Source organism: Thermobia domestica, chromosome 1, assembly GCF_964235325.1.
Source record: "Thermobia domestica chromosome 1, izTheDome1.hap1.1, whole genome shotgun sequence".
Taxonomy (NCBI): domain Eukaryota; kingdom Metazoa; phylum Arthropoda; class Insecta; order Zygentoma; family Lepismatidae; genus Thermobia; species Thermobia domestica.
Genome location: NC_137454.1, coordinates 77,678,615 through 77,695,580, shown reverse-complemented (window position 1 = coordinate 77,695,580; position 16,966 = coordinate 77,678,615). Strand labels below are relative to the sequence as shown.

The window sequence follows — 16,966 nt, the reverse complement described above, 5'->3', positions numbered from 1 at the left end:
GCAATTAGGTGGTATCTTGTGTCTGTAACTGCCAACCTTGAACGGAAGAGTAACAATTGAACGTCGTGTTGCACGTATATCTGAAACGAATAACACATGTAAGTTATTCTGTTTAGGTTAATATTGGCGATTATAGTTTTGTGCTTTCAATTAGTGTGTCTTGTTTACAGGTGAGTGATTTGTTCAGTATGTCTTCTAACAAGAAAAGGAAAAACGAAAGTCAAACATCTATCTTGAATTTTGTTATAAAGGAAAAAAAGTTGGACATTAAGCTTGAAACATCTGTGGACCCTGGCCCATCGAATTCCTTGTCGACTGACTGTACAAGTCTAAGTGATAATACGCCAGATAAAAGTAAGTGTAAGGGAAATGCAAACGGACTAGAACAAGAGAAGAATGTAAGTATTGATGTTGAGCAGTCGAAATGTATTTCAAAGTGTGCAGATGATAGGGCAAATATAAATGAGCAAAACCTTTGTTCTGTTGAGAAGAAACGTTTGTATAAGAAACAGTAAGAACAACAGTATGAGTGGCTGTACGAGGACAAAGTACGTGGAGGTGCCTTTTGTAAATATTGTGAGCGATATATGAAGAATGACTCTAATGTGCAGCAGAAAACGGGAGGTGTTTTTGTGACTCATCCATTCACAGCATATAAAAATGCATTAGGAAAAGACGGAAAACTGGAAAAGCATAATCATTCAAAAGCGCACATTGCAAGCCTTGAGATGGACAGGCTGCGAATGCAAGTAAAAAATAACCCTGTATACTCTCAAGTTCTTCGTCAAAGTGAAGCCGAAAAAGATCGAAACCGCCAATCGCTGGGAATGCTTGTTCGTGGATTGTACTTCTTGGTTAAAGAAGAAGTGCCACATACAACAAAATATGAGGCACTAGTGAATAATTTGCTTGTACAGTGTAGTCCAGAACTAGAAACGTGGAAAAATGAACAAAGTGAACGCTCTAACTACTGCAGTAAGAACACTGCTTCCGAATTGTTGAGTTGTGTTGGTGAAGTCTTACGTTCTAAAGTGACTCAAAAAATCAGAGATAAAAAGTTTTCGATAATGGCTAATGAAAGTACATCAATAAATAATAAAATGGCCCTTAGCATGTGTTTGCGATATGTAGAGGACAGTGCTCCGGTTGAAACATTTTTGGCGCTGGTGACCATACCTGATTGCAAAGCCGATACCATTGCTAATGCTATAGACACTGAAATGAAAAATCACAATTTGAAATACGAAAATCTCATAGCGTTTAGTTTCGATGGTGCGTCTAACTTTTCTGGCAACAGTTCTGGTGTTCGCAGGATTCTGTCAACAAAAGCTGGCAGAGATATACCGTATATTCACTGCAGAGCTCATGTGCTGTCACTTGCTGCTGCTACGTGCAGAAACAAGAATCCCAAAGTTAAAAGATTTTTCCATACATTGAAAGACATATACAATCTATTTAGTAGATCACCTAAGCGGGAAAACATTCTGCATGAAATTCAGGCAATCATAAACGATCCTATATTAAAAGTACCTGAATGCATTGAAGTACGGTGGCTAAGTCACTATAGAATTGTGAATGCAGTGAAAAGGTGCTTCTCGGGAATTTTGTTGGCTCTTGAGCATATTCACAAAGAAGGGGTTGATTTTGCGTCACTTGCAGGAGGAATTTTAGGCGAAATAACCAACAAAAGCTTTGTTATCACACTTTGTGTTATGGATGCATTACTAAGTGCGTTGTCTCACTTGAGTAAGCAGCTTCAAAATGCAACCTTGTCATTTTCATCTCTGATGTCTATGATCGATGCCACTAAAGAACATCTTACGAAGATAGCGGATGAATGTTGTAGCACCAATAGCGAATTGAGGACTATGATTTTGGAGGCCATGCAAAAGCCTGAAGAATTTTCGAAGACTTTTGTGGAAGACGAAGATCCTGAGAAAACGCTTAAGGATCTGAAGAGTTATGTGTTGCAGGTTGTCGAAGAGATATCAAATAGATTCAACGACCGCGCCCTTGGCCTAATGGAAAGTGCATCCTACTTCGAAAACATAGGCATGTTTTTAAGTATCAAGTGTGTAGATGATGTAAAGAAACTGTGCAACTATTTCGTCGATGTTGATATGGAACCGTTACGGGCAGATATAAAGTCATTTCAATTTTTCCTTCGGTCACTGATGAAGAGCACTGAAAATGCTTGTTTGGATATAGACCCCGTTCTTCCAAAAGTACTTGAAGTGAAAATTGGTTATGAAAATCTTCATAAAATATGTGAATCGGTCATGTGTGTACCTATATCAACAGCCAGTGTTGAAAGGTCTTTCAGCACAATGAACAGGATATTAACAAAATTGCGATCTCGTATGGCAGAAGAAAACTTGAAGCACTGTATGTTGATCAGCATTGAGGGTGAAGAAGTGCCAAATTCGAATTTTATCAATGAGGTAATCAATTCATACGCCAAAGCAAAGATGAGAAGAATACGTCTTCTTTAATGATTAAAAACAAACTACGAAGTGAATTTTTGTCATACGGACGAAGTTATAATGTAAAACTTTTATAAATGTCTATTGTATTTAATATTATTAGTACATTTCTATTGTATTTGCCAATTATATTTTTCGAACCGAAAAAAGAAAACTTTTACAGGCCATGAATAAATATTTTAACTTTATGGTGATGATTGGGATCATACACTTCAGTATTTTCGTGAACAAGAAATAACAATATTGACATTTTTACATAACTTTAGAAAAGAAGCTGCTAAGTTATACCGAGACCGCATGAAAATAATATGTGCCCCTCCGTATACTACGTGTGCCCCCCCGGAACATTTTTTTCTGAAAGAAACACTGCTTTCAGCTCGCGTCAAATGAACGTTGTGGTAGACAAACACTGTGTGCGTGGGTTTCATCGGGATTACCCCGTTTCCTCCCACTTTCTTCATTCCACCATGCCATTCGTTTCTCATCATCACCGTCTCCTTTAGCCTCCACGGCATAGGTGTGGGACGTAAACCTGAAAGATTTTATTTCATTTTGTGGAGGTTTCGTTAGGACTTTTGCCGGTGGGATTTTTTCCGGTACTTACCATGAAGTGCACACAGTGACTTTTTGCTTTAAAGTTTTCTTGTTTGTACTTTAAAAAAATGGTTTAAACCTTAAAAAAGTTATTACGGGATGTGTATTTTCATCCAACCTACACATAATATTTACACATGTACTAACTTTCCATTTGTATATTTAAGAATTTCTTGCTTTGTACCGATATTTGTTAGAAAAACGTCCCCATGACTTGCGATAACCGTATTATTTTCAGTTTAGTACCTATACCAACAGTATTTGGTAATTTCTACCAAATGTTTTGGTCAAATTCACTAAATTTAGGTTTAGTATTTACACCCAAATTATTTAGTTCCAAGAACCAAATCTGAATCATTTTAACCAAATTTTTGGTATTCCCAACCAAATCGTACTTATTTGGTCATTATTTGGTCAAAATTACCAAATGCATATTTGGTACTGGGAACCAAATACTAGGTTCATGCAACCAAACAAATCGTAACCAAATGATTTCGTGCTAGTGACCAAACGTTTGTTTGGCGCTATATTGACCAAACGATTTGGTCACCAGCTCCTATTTTTTGGTCAATCTGACCAACCCCTTTTTTCAGTGAACCTTTACGTAAATTGACAAAATCGGGATGAGGTAATACTTCTAGTAAATTTACGAGTCGAGACAATAAAACAATATTTCTCGTCTCGTCTCGTGGGTGACACTAGTACTACAACTACTACCACTACTACTACTAATAATAACTAACTCTGTGGACTATGGAATTTGCAGGTTCAATGCCGCGTTCACAAAAGACTTCTGTCCATTGACTTCTGTCCTTAGCTAGCTGGATCCAATTTCTGCAAGATGCATCTTAATATTGTCCTCTTATCTGCGCCTAGGTCTTCCAACTGGTCGTTTCCCGATTAGATTTCCAGTTAAAACTTTGACAACGTTTCTACTTTCTTCCATTCTGTCTACATGATCTGCCGACCTATGCCTCCTAGGCTTGATGACCCTAACAATATTTGGTAAACGATATAAACTACGCAGTTTCTCGTTATGAATTTTCCGCCATTCCTCATCCCCGTTCATCTTGGGTCCGAATATTCGTCTCGGGATTTTACTCTCGAATACTTTCAGTCTACGTTATTCCCTCAGAGTAAGCGACCATACTTCACAATCATACAGGGCAACAGGCATGATTATTATTTAATTTTTTTTTATTTAAGAACTGCCAGATACAGCTCAGAAGCCATTTTACATTGAATATCTAACAACAACAACAATAACAATGGAAAGAATTTGGGAAGGTATCGGCCAGGGTCTGTTTAGTAGTTACCATCCCGATATTTGCCTTGAAGGACTGAGGAAAACCTTAGAAAACCCGTGAGGTCGGCAGCGGAAATCGAACCCATGACCTTCCGAATGCGAAGCCAACACTCTACCACTTGAGCTGTTTAGCTCGGCATATATTTTAAGCTTTAAATTCCTCGACAGAATTGGCGACAACAAAAAGTTTTGAACTGAGTAATAACACGAATTCCCTGCTTTTAGTAGGCATTTAATTTCTTCGTTAATATAGTTTTGGTCTGTTAATATTGATTCTAAGTACTCGTATTTGAAACTATAATAATAACGCATCCATAATTTGCAGTATTACGATCCCGACGAACTTCCATGTATTTAGTTTCTGCTGCATTTACTTCTAAACCCATGCCCCTGCAAGCGATTAATAGGACTTCTGCAGTTCTTTCTATTGTTCTCCTATCATCCCCTATTATATTTAGACTATCAGCAAACGCCATAACCTAGTGAATACCATTCGTCTCTAGACCCTGGTTGCGGTCTTTGATTTTTCTTATATCGTACGGTACTCAAGAACAAAATTTAATAATAATAATAATAATAATAATAATAATAATAATAATAATAATAATAATAATAATAATAATAATAATAATAAATATGTGCGGTAGAAGGAAATGAAACTTCTGCACTTTAGAGATAGTGCTCTCTTATATAATTTGCATAAAAACAATATTGAGATCTTTCCCTAAAGCCTTGAATAAAAAAAAAAAAAATAGAAAAAAAGGAAAGAAAATCCCAAGACACAAGATAATTCTCTTGGTTCTTTTTAAACTTTATTTTTGCTTCTCTGGTTACATCTATTTTTCTTCTTCTTCTTCCATTTTTCTTTTCTTATTTCATTTAGACTATACAGTTTCCTTCCATTCTTAAAATAAAATAAGAAAAAAAGAAAGAAAGAAAGAAAGTAGAGCTTTATCTTACAAAGCTATATAATGTTAGAAGAACTCGGCACTGAAATTAGCTTGGATTATTTTCTTTCGGTTTGTGAAATTTGAATGTGGCCCTTGGGTCGTATGAGTGTCGCCAAGCTTGTAATTAGCCTAAAATGCGACCAAAAGCCACAAGTAAAAGAAAGAAAGAAAAAAAAGAGTGAAATTAGACGATATGAGCTTAGAAAGAAAGACAGCAATTGGAAGGCAGTAGGCAAGAGAAATAGCGATGAAGGGAGGAGAGAAGAAAATCAAGAACTACTTTTCTTGTTTTCGCTACAATATATACCTACATATATATTTAAACAGCGTTTTATTTCTAAAAATAAAGGAGCCGGTACACTGGACCACAGGTTCATAATGTTTAAAAGGTTGCATACCTTTCAGAGTTTATTAAGACCGCAGTTACAAGACTACAGTGATATGCTACTGGACATTATTATTATTATTATTATTACTATTATTATTACTGAAAATGAAATGAAATCTTTGAGTTTTACGTCCCACGGTTATGCCGGTTAGGCTAAAGGAGACGGTGATGATGAGTAATGAATGAAATGGTGGAATGAAGAAAGTGGAAGGATACGGGAGAACCCCGAGAAAACCAACGCACACGGTGTTTGTCCACCACAAAGTTCACTTGGCGGGGGCTGGGATCGAACCCGGGACTCCAAGCACCAGAGGTGAACGCTCTACCACTGAGCCACCGCGGTTCCTATTATTATTATTATTATTATTATTATTATTATTATTATTATTATTATTATTATTATTATTATTATTATTATTATTATTATTATTATTATTATTATTATTGATGTCCAGTAACATATGACTGCAGTCTTGTAATTGAAACTCTTACGCACACATATATAAAGATGCTTTAAGAATGTCTGATCCTTACATCTTATTGATTATTATTACGTTTATTTTAGTCTTATTTCTTGCTTTTTTTTCTCTTTCTGTAAATAGGCGAAAATAATTGGTGATTGTTTCCAAAAGGCACCAAAAGTTCCACAAATACTGAATTTCAATAACAACAGACAATTTAGTACATCGTTCACATAATGTTCTTCAGAGTACTTAGTCACAGTGGTCGAAGTGAGACGGTATGCGGTGGTACGCCGTACCGCCTCTGGTTTTTCAGTAATGAGGACATACCGTCTCTGGTTTTTCAGTGATCAAGAAAATAATTAAATAGCCGGAATGTTGAGTCAAAATCGTAATAAAACATACCGCCTCTGCTTTTTTTTCTACTTCGAACACTGCTTAGTCATACTACCAAAATATTCTACAAGCCTTTACTAAATTAATGGATAAACTTTGCGAGAAAAAAATCTAGAGATGTTTTCATTTAATCCTCTTCCTAATAATGAATAAAAACAATTAATTGGATACATTAAAATGAGAACTGATTAAATGCTTTTATGGCGAGAAAATATAGAGTTCCAACAGAACTTTTCGTACTGGCTTTCAGTTTAATTCAGTTCAGTTCAGTTCAGTTTGGAAGAGGAAATATTCCGTTCTCATTAAAAAGGTTCCGGTACTCCGTACCGTTGCGTACTGACACAAAAAACTACTGTACCTAGGTTGTATAATTCCTTTATGAGCTTATACTTATTTCCTATGCCCGTTCATTCTTCTTGGAGGTACAAAACTTCAAGAATCACTTGGTGGATCATCATCAGTTTTGCTCAGGATGTAGGGAGACAAAATTTAGAAATTTGAGTTTGTTGATTTAGATGACTTATTCGTCGGAAATGATAGAAATAAACTACAGTAGACACCCGAGTATCGGGCTCGCGTCTAACCGGCTTAGTTTTCTATTATCGTAATTAAATAAGGAAGGCAAGGTGTTGCATTGGCAACATTGCCAAGGCATTAGAAGTAGGCGTCTGCTACGATCCTCCTACGTGTCGTGTGCAAAATACAAGTTGTGACAGGAAAAGAGCAGCGTTCTGTTCCTTGTTCATAGTGTTCGTAGTTTGAGGAAAATTCCCTAACCTGGGGAAATTTCGTAGGTAAATTTAGCAAAAAGGGAAAAAGGGAATTTTTCTATAAAAACATGAAAATCCAGGGAAATTCTCGCTCTGGCTGACTGTGCAATATAAATGCTTAAATATTTCTTTGTTCTTCGACAATAAACCAATACAATAACAATCGTTCGTGCCTGTGTGTGTTCAAAGTAGCGTAATTTGCACCCATTATTGACAGTGTATTTGCGTATATTTTTTTGTTAAAAAAAAGTGAAAGAAAAAGGTTAAAAAAAGCAAAAAGCAAATGAATAATAAATGTAGATGACACTTCCCGTAATATAGCTAAATTAATTTTATAATAATAACTTCCAACACACGAATTAGATACTCAACAAACTAGGGAAAGTTTGATAACGAGAGGGAAAAATTTGATAACTAAAGGGAAAATTTTGTATCAGTTGAGGGAAATTTTCTTAAGGAAACCTACGAATACTGCTTGTTCATTGTTTCGTCAATGTGTAACGAACCTCAATACAGTACGTTTGCCGCTGTTCCCCATTATAACTGTACAGTACATACAATACTGCATTCGTAAATTGTTCTTCAGGTATGCTTAATGTTCATAAAGAAATGAGTTCATAGAACTCCGGCCTATCCGGTTTCTTTGTTATCTGGTCTACCTAGGGATGTAAAATACCTGGGTATTTATTTCAGCGGGTAAATACCCAGGGTAAATACCCGGGTATTTACCCAAAATGGGTATTTTAGTGGGTATTTTATGTTTCAATTACCAATAAATGAATTTTATCGTTGTCAATGAAAAATATAATGGTCATTTGTATCACCTGCAACAGGAGCATTAAATAACCACTAAATTAATAATTTTTTCTAGCAATTAAAGAATGAATTTGATATTTATTAAGTAACACAGTACGGATTTCCTAGCTACTTCCCATTATTTTTCTTTCTACTTACACTAAATTTCCTTCTATTATCCTTGGCAGAAAATAATTGTCCATCTACCCCGTAAATCCTTACCTTAGTGTGCCCCTGAGGCGTCCAATCAGTTGCACAGTATAGAATTCGATAGTGGAACAAACCAACACGAAAATATAAACATGACGATGACCAAAGAAAGTGAAGTCAGTTGTCACCAAACTAGCCATACACTATTCTGTATTATTAAGTATTCTGTCTGTCAGCAGCTCCTGGTATTAATGACACGAAATTTAAGTTCTTCCTTAGGTTCGCGTTTGATGAAATTGCTTTCTCCATTTTTCTCGATCTCTTGATTTCTGAAGGTAATGACAATTCCTCACTCACAGCGAGCGTCTGAAGCCTAGTGTTATTGACAAGCAAACTTTGGAGGCAGTGTAAATGGCTTCCTCATCTTGTTTTTCCAAGCAACTTTAACGAAATTGTAATCCTTTTTTCCTTTGATATTTGTGTAAATAGTGCTTGCAAGTGATGTCTATGTTTGTATTAACAACATCAGTTACGCTTCCCAGTAATGTCTTTACCGATGGACACCCGAGGATGTCAGAACAAAGCAAATGGAGATGAGCAAGACAACCCAAAGATACTATATTACAATACTTCTGTTTTACTAATATAAAAGCTGCTCTCATGTCTCCTATGATTACTAAAATTTTTTCAGGGTTTTATTGTTTACAGAACATTCATGATCTCTTCAGACAAGTAATCTGCATCTTTTAACAACGCGAAATCAACAAAAACAGACTTTGAAATGACAAAATAAATGCTAGATTCATTTCTCAAGTTACTCCAACCGTCAGACTGTAAATGTAGATTTGGAGAATTCCTCTAACTTCATTTAAACTTCCCCTTGCATTTCACTGTATTGAGCATCCAAGTAACTTGTAACCAGGCAATAGCTTGATGGGGAGCATACGAAGGACGAATTTTCTTTAAAAAATTAAATCCACAAAGAGTGACCAAGAAGTGACGGGGACACTCACTAATGTGATCGCGTTCAACAGTTCTTTCGTTCAGGCTTTCGTTCAACACTTTCTGTAATATACTTCCTGTAAGACTTCGTTACCCTTCTATACGTCGGTATTTGTTTTAAGAAACGTCAATATTGAGATTCTATCAAAAGTCCTAAATAGTAACGTTGATCCTAAGAAGCCATAAAACGTTAAGGAAAGCCTGTACATTTGATGGAAATTGATATAATGTTTTTTACTTCAGCATATTTTCATATAATACCTGTAAGTGCGACTACATCAAATATATCGAACTCATTTTCTCCTTTCATGACAAAACTACTCTAAAATGTCCTTTTAAGTTCGAAACTAGTAGACATAGGGCACACTTTTTTCATGATTAACTTGAAGTCTATAATATTCAACTCGGAAAGATTTTGATAATTTTGGTTGTCTTTATTCAACTAGTTATAGCCTCTGATATGTAATGCTTTAGATACATGATCCAGCTTTCGTTTATCTTTTATTTATGTGTCGGGTGTCTGAGTTGTTTTCTGTGAAACATTTCTGAGACTTTTAACATTTCAAAATTTCACGTTTCAGGAAAACTGTTGGATTGAAGGACTCTCAAAACATCTGTTCTCAAATGAAAATACACAATAACTTGATAGGGTTCTTGAAAATTGATGGCGTTTTGCACACTTTACATTTAAAACTGGAGCTGTCTCCCAAACATTCAACACAGGGGGTTTATGTACGATTTCTATGTTTGGACAACCTAAGGCTTAAAGACATACTACGATTTGTTATTTTTTTTTTAAAGTCTTGGTGTAAAACTAATCCAAGTTTAAAAGCCGTTCATACCTTGGTGAAGAAAGGGTATAGACGGGTAAGTAAACCGATAGTAAAATAGCCCCAGATCAATCTTGAGACGACAAGTGGGTGGTAATGACACCCCGAGGAGATATTAATCCCTCAAGTTTCAACTCTGATTCTGATTCTCCATCTGATTTGTTCGTGAGTGATGACGTAAAATGTGGTGTGAATTATTTCTCAAGATTGGCTTGATCAACGTTGATCAAACTTTGATGTACGTATAGGTATATACGAGGGCTTCGTCTGAAAAATGTAACAACTCACCCCCACCATTTCCCCTTTCAAAACATTTGACTCAATATTTTGATCTCTTTACCTATGAAGTTCTTCGAGAAAAATTATTTAAAAAAAATAGGTTTTAGATATCGCTTTAACCTAGAATAACATATAAGTCCAAAATTGTACCGCTGGTGCGCCATGGTTAAAATTGCCTGCAAACCCGCACCGCACCTGAACGGGGACAATTGGTTATTATTTTGTATATTTATAGTGAATGAATGAGACATCACGCTCGAGAGACCCCAAAATACAGAAAAACGTCACCGGTGCGGTTAACAATTCTTAAAACATCATAATAGTTGAACTTTCGTAAAATACCCATTTTGGGGGTAGGTAAATTCAAAAGGGGTAAATACCCGGGTAAGTACCCATTTTTTATTTACCTACCCTCTGGGTATTTACCCGACCCACATCTCTAGGTCTACCCTTCCGCCACATTAGGCCAGATATTCTATAATCTACTGTATTTCTGGTTTTTACGTTGATATTAATATTAAAATCACTGTCAAGTATTGTAAATTGACAGTAAATCACTGTCAAGTATTTCGCCAAGAAATTGTTGTTAAATAAGTATAAAACGATCATTGTGATTGGCTTTAAAATAACGATTATTAAAAGTTGTTATATTATTCATTTTTGCTAGTGATCCGTTGTAAACTGATCTAAAAGTAAAGTCCTAACAGTGTATGTCGTACCCAGAATATGTTGCTTGTTACGTATCAGCGTAACACAATACAGCATATTGTTTATCAGTAATATTGACAATAAGCAGTAGATCCAAAGGATCAACCTTACCGGCCACTGTTGAACAAAACTCTGTCTGCAACTGATTATCTGGTTGGTTGATTACCTTCAGTGATTGACGTAACTTCCCTGCTCCCGCTCTGTGTCCCATCCTTTCAATTCGCAATGCACACACATAAATACACATGCATAGTCAAAGAGAGAGAGACTCATAGCTCTAATAGAAGGCTTGTTCAATCATGTAATCTGCCGCATTTCAGTAGAATAAACTAGCGACATTGTGATGTCAAAGGTCCACACATATATTGTGACGCTCCTAGGCAAGCTAAATTGGAAGCTTGACATATATTGTCAGTTTGTATTTGTCCTGTACGAGGACAACATTGCATGGCAAATCTATATTACTATTGTTATTATTACGGTTCTAAACTCTGCTATGTAGGAAATCTTATAGAATGACAGCATTCGTCTGTTGACATGTGTCAGAGAACATAGTTACTAGCGTAATAATGAACCATTGCAATAAATATTTTAATAACTACTTTTATTTTACCACTTACATAGGTGTACAATTTTGAAGTATAACACTGTACATTACACATGAACATAATGTCAATTTGCATCAACAAACAAAATTTGTGGATTTTGTCGATATATTATTTCAGTAGCTTTCAATCTTTTCGAGCTTACCGCCCCCTTGAGTGAATTCGATCGTCCTGAACGCCCCCCTATAGCATCCTAACCCAATCCACCGATGCACAAGGCTGGATGTTAGACTTGGACGAAGCAGTTTTAAGAACCAGAAAAAAAAGATTAAAGAATATATTGCACACTCGGTGGAAGATTATTACAATTCAAAAAATGGAAATTTCGAGGTATCATCGCTCAAAAAAGAATATATAGAGAGAAGCGAGCTCTACCTGGTGGTACTTTCGCATAAACGTAACTAAACAAATTAACTCCTAGATGGCATAAATACCATAATACCAGGGACAGGGAGCGATTTTGATAGAATAAAAAAAAACTTTGAAAGTCATTTTCCCACAAATGTGTAATTTTGACTTGTAACAGTCTTCCACCAGGCGTGCGATATATATGTGAAAGAACATTTTCTTTCTATAATGCTATAATTGTGTTACATTAGCTAATAATTTTTTCCTTACATTTCCCATTCATCCCTAAATAGTAATCATCCACCCCACCCCCATTCGCTAATTTTTGTGCCACTGCTCGCTTTTTAAATGACAACGCCCGCGTTGAGAACCACTGTATTATATAAGGCCAACCTGGAATCTATTATGGAACTCCTGTACCAATGGCTTGTATGTTAATCATATAGCTACTGGAAAATCTAGTAAGTTATTATACATACTTAGCAGCATACTTTCCATTTAATGTACGAATATTCTGTTGTGACAATCACAAGAATTCAAACCTTAATAACTCAGGGGGACATAGTGAATCAGTAGTAAGGTATCTACCTGTATTGAGAGTGGTTCCTAGTTTGATTCAGACTATATGGGTTTATGGTGATCTAAATTCGTGTCCATGGATTTCATTCGGGTTTTCCTGTCTCCTTTCACACTCTCATTTCACCAATTCTATAATAATTATTCATATTCACCAATCATCCGTTTGCTTTAGCCGGAAGGACAGAACGTGAGACTTTAAAGTTTTAATTTCGTTGTACTCCCCGTAAACTAAATAGTATTTGTTACTTACAAATAGCTGCACTTTACTACATAGCTGCGCTCAGTCTACTTCTCATGAAGTAAAAAAAAAAAAAAAAATCAAGAGAAACTGTCACTACCTCCCACTTACCGTTACAAATTTACATAACGTAAGAGCATAGAGTATTGTCTGTCACTGAGGTGCTGTGTTTCACAAAAAGTAATTTAAAAACCAAAACTAACTAACTCTATGGCCTATGGAACCCGGAGTTCAATGCCGCGTTCACAAAAGCTCTCCACTGACTTTATCCTTAGCTAATTGGATCAAGTTTGTACTTTATATTCCTATCTCTGCAAGATTCATCTTAATATTGTCCTCCCATCTGCGCCTAGGTCTTCCTAATAGTCGTTTTCCGATTGGTCTTCCAGTCAAAACTTTGAAAGCGTTTCTACTTTCTTCCATTCTAGCTACATGACCTGCCCACCTAAGCCTCCTAGACTTGACGACCCTAACAATGTTGGGTAAACCGTATAAATTATATAGTTCCTCGTTATGAAGTTTCCGCCATTCGCCATTCCTCTTCGGTCGGAATATTCGTCTCAGGATCTTGTTCTCAAATACTTTCAGCCTATGTTCTTCCCTCAGAGTAAGTGACCATGTTTCGCAACCATACAAAACAACCGGCATGATTATCGTTTTATATATTTTAAGCTTCAAATTCCTCGACAGAATTCGCGACAAGAGATTTTGAACCAAATAGTAACACGAATTCCCTGCTTTCAGTCGACATTTAATTTCTTCGTGAATATGGTTTTCGTCTGTTAATATTGATCCTAGATATTTGCAAGTATCCACTCTATCAAAAGTATTATTTAATATTTTAACGCATCCATAATTTGCCGTATGACGGTCCCTACGCATGTAAATTTGAGAACACTATTTTAAAACAATATGTATTTGAAAATACAAAATTTAATGTAAAAAAATCAGTTTTAACCTTCAGTTTAGAAGTTCATAAACTGTTCTTAGACTAGTTGCATGTCATCTTGCAAAATTACAACAAATTTACAAGAAATTCTTTGTAGTTTTATCGACAGAATTGTAATCTTACATCATGTCATTTTCGTGATTTACATAAATAGCACATACTCATAGCATTATTTTACACTATCATTTTCCTGTTAAATTATTCACAGTAGCAAGTGCAAAAACAACAACAAAAAAGTTATATCATGGAGGAATTGATGGTTGTCAATAGCATCTGAAAACATGCCTCGCGTACTGTTTTCTCAGGCATACACAGTATGTTCATGATATATAAATGACACCCAAAGATTAAAGATAATACATTGTTCCTACCAAAATACAAATTGTGTATGTGTGTGTGTCTCGATAAGAACTTAATTGTTGACGAGAAAGAACTGTCTGAAATATAAGATTTTATTAAAATCACGCCAGAGGTTTTATAGGATTATAAAATGAGTACGTCCATTACTCCGCACCGATAACTTTTGAACGAAAACAAAATTTAATAACTTGCAATAGATAACTACTGTAGAACGATTAACCCGGCCGAGTTCTTTAAATAGAGTCGATCGTTGAACATCTTGATGTGGTACGGTGATTTAAACTGTTACTCTCCATATCTCATTTTCTATTATTTTAAATAAAGGTGTGTATAATTATAAAATGGTAGAGGTTCCACATCGCGCCGCTAGATTCCATGCTTCAGCAAGTGCCATCTACCAGACAAAATTGAAACTTCTAGAACTGGTCATTTCTACAGTTCTCTAGTTCACTCTGATGTTTACGAACTTTTGGATTATTCACTTTATCCAAAATTTTCTGAACGAACGAGAGAAATCGACGTCCAACTCTCAACAAGTCTCTCCATATTAAAGACAAAGAATGTCTCAGAGAAGATTTCTAATTGGTTCATCTCTGACGTCACAACGAGCAGATGACCTTAAATCTCGAGAGATCAAAGGATGCCGCTCCAATGATGAAATTTTGAGTATATCTCGACCTAACTGCGAGTTTTTTTTTTTTTAATCTCCCAATCAGAATAATTTCTACCAAAAGAAAGAAGCTTGTTCATGAAGACATCATGGCTGAATTGCGAAAACTAAATATTTTGAAGAAATTTCCAAAATTAAATTTGAAGTTTTCTTACGAAGATTACCTACATCAATATTCCAATTAAAAACAACACAAAAAACATTGAAAATTACGAAATACACTCTTATTGGATAAAATAACTTAGCATTAATGTCAAAATATATAAAATTCTTAAATAATAGTAGTACATATATTATTGAACGATTTCTCATATACTACCATTTTACAACCATTTTACCATTTTACTACTATTTTACCATATACTACCAAAAGTAATAAAGTTATTTCTAGTGATAAGAGCAATATTTTCTCTTGAAATTGGAATTTCTAAAAGTAGTCATTTCTACTGTCTTTACCACAGATTATTTAAACGTACTATCTAACAATATAGCTCATATCAGTGACTATCTGTGCTAGATATGCAAATGGAAATGTTTTACGAATACTACGAAAGCTGTAGTTAAGTTAGTTTTACAATTTTAGCTAGATGAAATAAATGGTAGGTTTAATAGTAGGTTTTCAAAACAGAATGTTAGAGTTTTTATGGAAATTTACCTATATATATATATATATATATATATATATATATATATATATATATATATATATATATATATATATATATATATATATATATAATACTTTAAGCTACAGTATATTGAAATCAAACAAAGAAAAGTGTTTGCATAAACTATGACTCAAATTATATTACATTTAATTTTCGAAACAAGAAAGAGAGAAAGAGGGAAAAAAAGTAGAAACGAAATGTAAAGACGAATGGATCACATTAAAAAGTAAAGTGATATAAAGCGCGTCATTGCTCTTTGAGCAGATAGACTATCGAATTGATCCTTTTTTAACAAAAGAGAGGAATTAAATAACACATCGAGAAGAGGGGAAAGAATATTTGAGAACGCATGGGAAACTTTCAATTGAAGCAAATTGCAACGCGGCCGGTGCCCAAATAGGAAGATGAAATACTGCGGACCAGAATTGTATAATCTGCATGCATTGACTAAAAGGTGGGAAGTTGGATGGAAGAGAGGATGCGGGGAGAAAAATCTACGGAATAAGAGAAAGAGAGAGAGAGAGAGAGAGAAGAGGGGTCAAGTAGAGTAGTTTTCCAGCGTGTTAGATCAGCGTGTGCATATTAGATCAATTGCGGCAAAAATCTTCTTGAATTAGTGACAGCTGAGAGCTAATCTTGCTCCCTGTGTTTGGTTGAAAGAAAATGGTGTAAGGGAACTTATTGGCTGTCAATAGTGTTTCCAACTGCATCACAAAGTTACAACCTTATTAAAAGGGAGAAAAAATAGAATTTCACAGTACAAAAGGGATTTAAGAAGTTCTATTATAATAAACTACATTCTTGCTAATCCGGTTCGCAATAATCCCACCTCTGAATAATTCCAGCAGCTTCTTGTTTCTTTCACGTTATCATTGCTATTAAGGCAACGTTACGACTACATATCAACAACGAGTTAAATCTTAGTGGCTAGTACGCGCACCTTTGGTGTATGGGTCCCGGTTCAATTCTCGGTGGGAGAACATTGAAATTTGAACAAATAACGATGCTTCGGATTCCATCTTCAACTGAAGGTTCACATCTTAATCTCGGTAAATCCAATAGGATCAAGTCAATATTGGGTAAATAATTCAAACATGTTGTGTACTGTAACCCTGTACTGCACTGTACGGTCAGTGACAAAAGTTCTTTCCCTTTGGTAAAATTTATTTTGGGAATAACGGTATTATAGCTGGAACGTACAGAAAATTGTATACTTTTTAATTTACTGAAAACTGTACTCAAATTATCCTTCCATTCTGAAGTTATTTACGAAACTAATTTCATCAAACGGAAAAAAAATTATCTCTGACTGTACGAGTACTTGTGTTCATTTGTATTACTGAATATTACATTTGTAACTTGTGTCAATGTGTTTGCAGTTATTCACTGAAGGAGTGGATGCACAAAATCGATATTGATTGTAGAATTTTATATGAA

At 35.2% G+C, this 16,966-nt stretch overlaps 1 long non-coding RNA gene across 1 annotated transcript in view; it reads left to right on the top strand.

The window, feature by feature from the left end:
* Positions 1–16,966, top strand: part of LOC145686758 (uncharacterized) — a 486,291-nt gene that overhangs the window by 348,109 nt on the left and 121,216 nt on the right. The gene's annotated exons all lie outside the window — the stretch shown is intronic.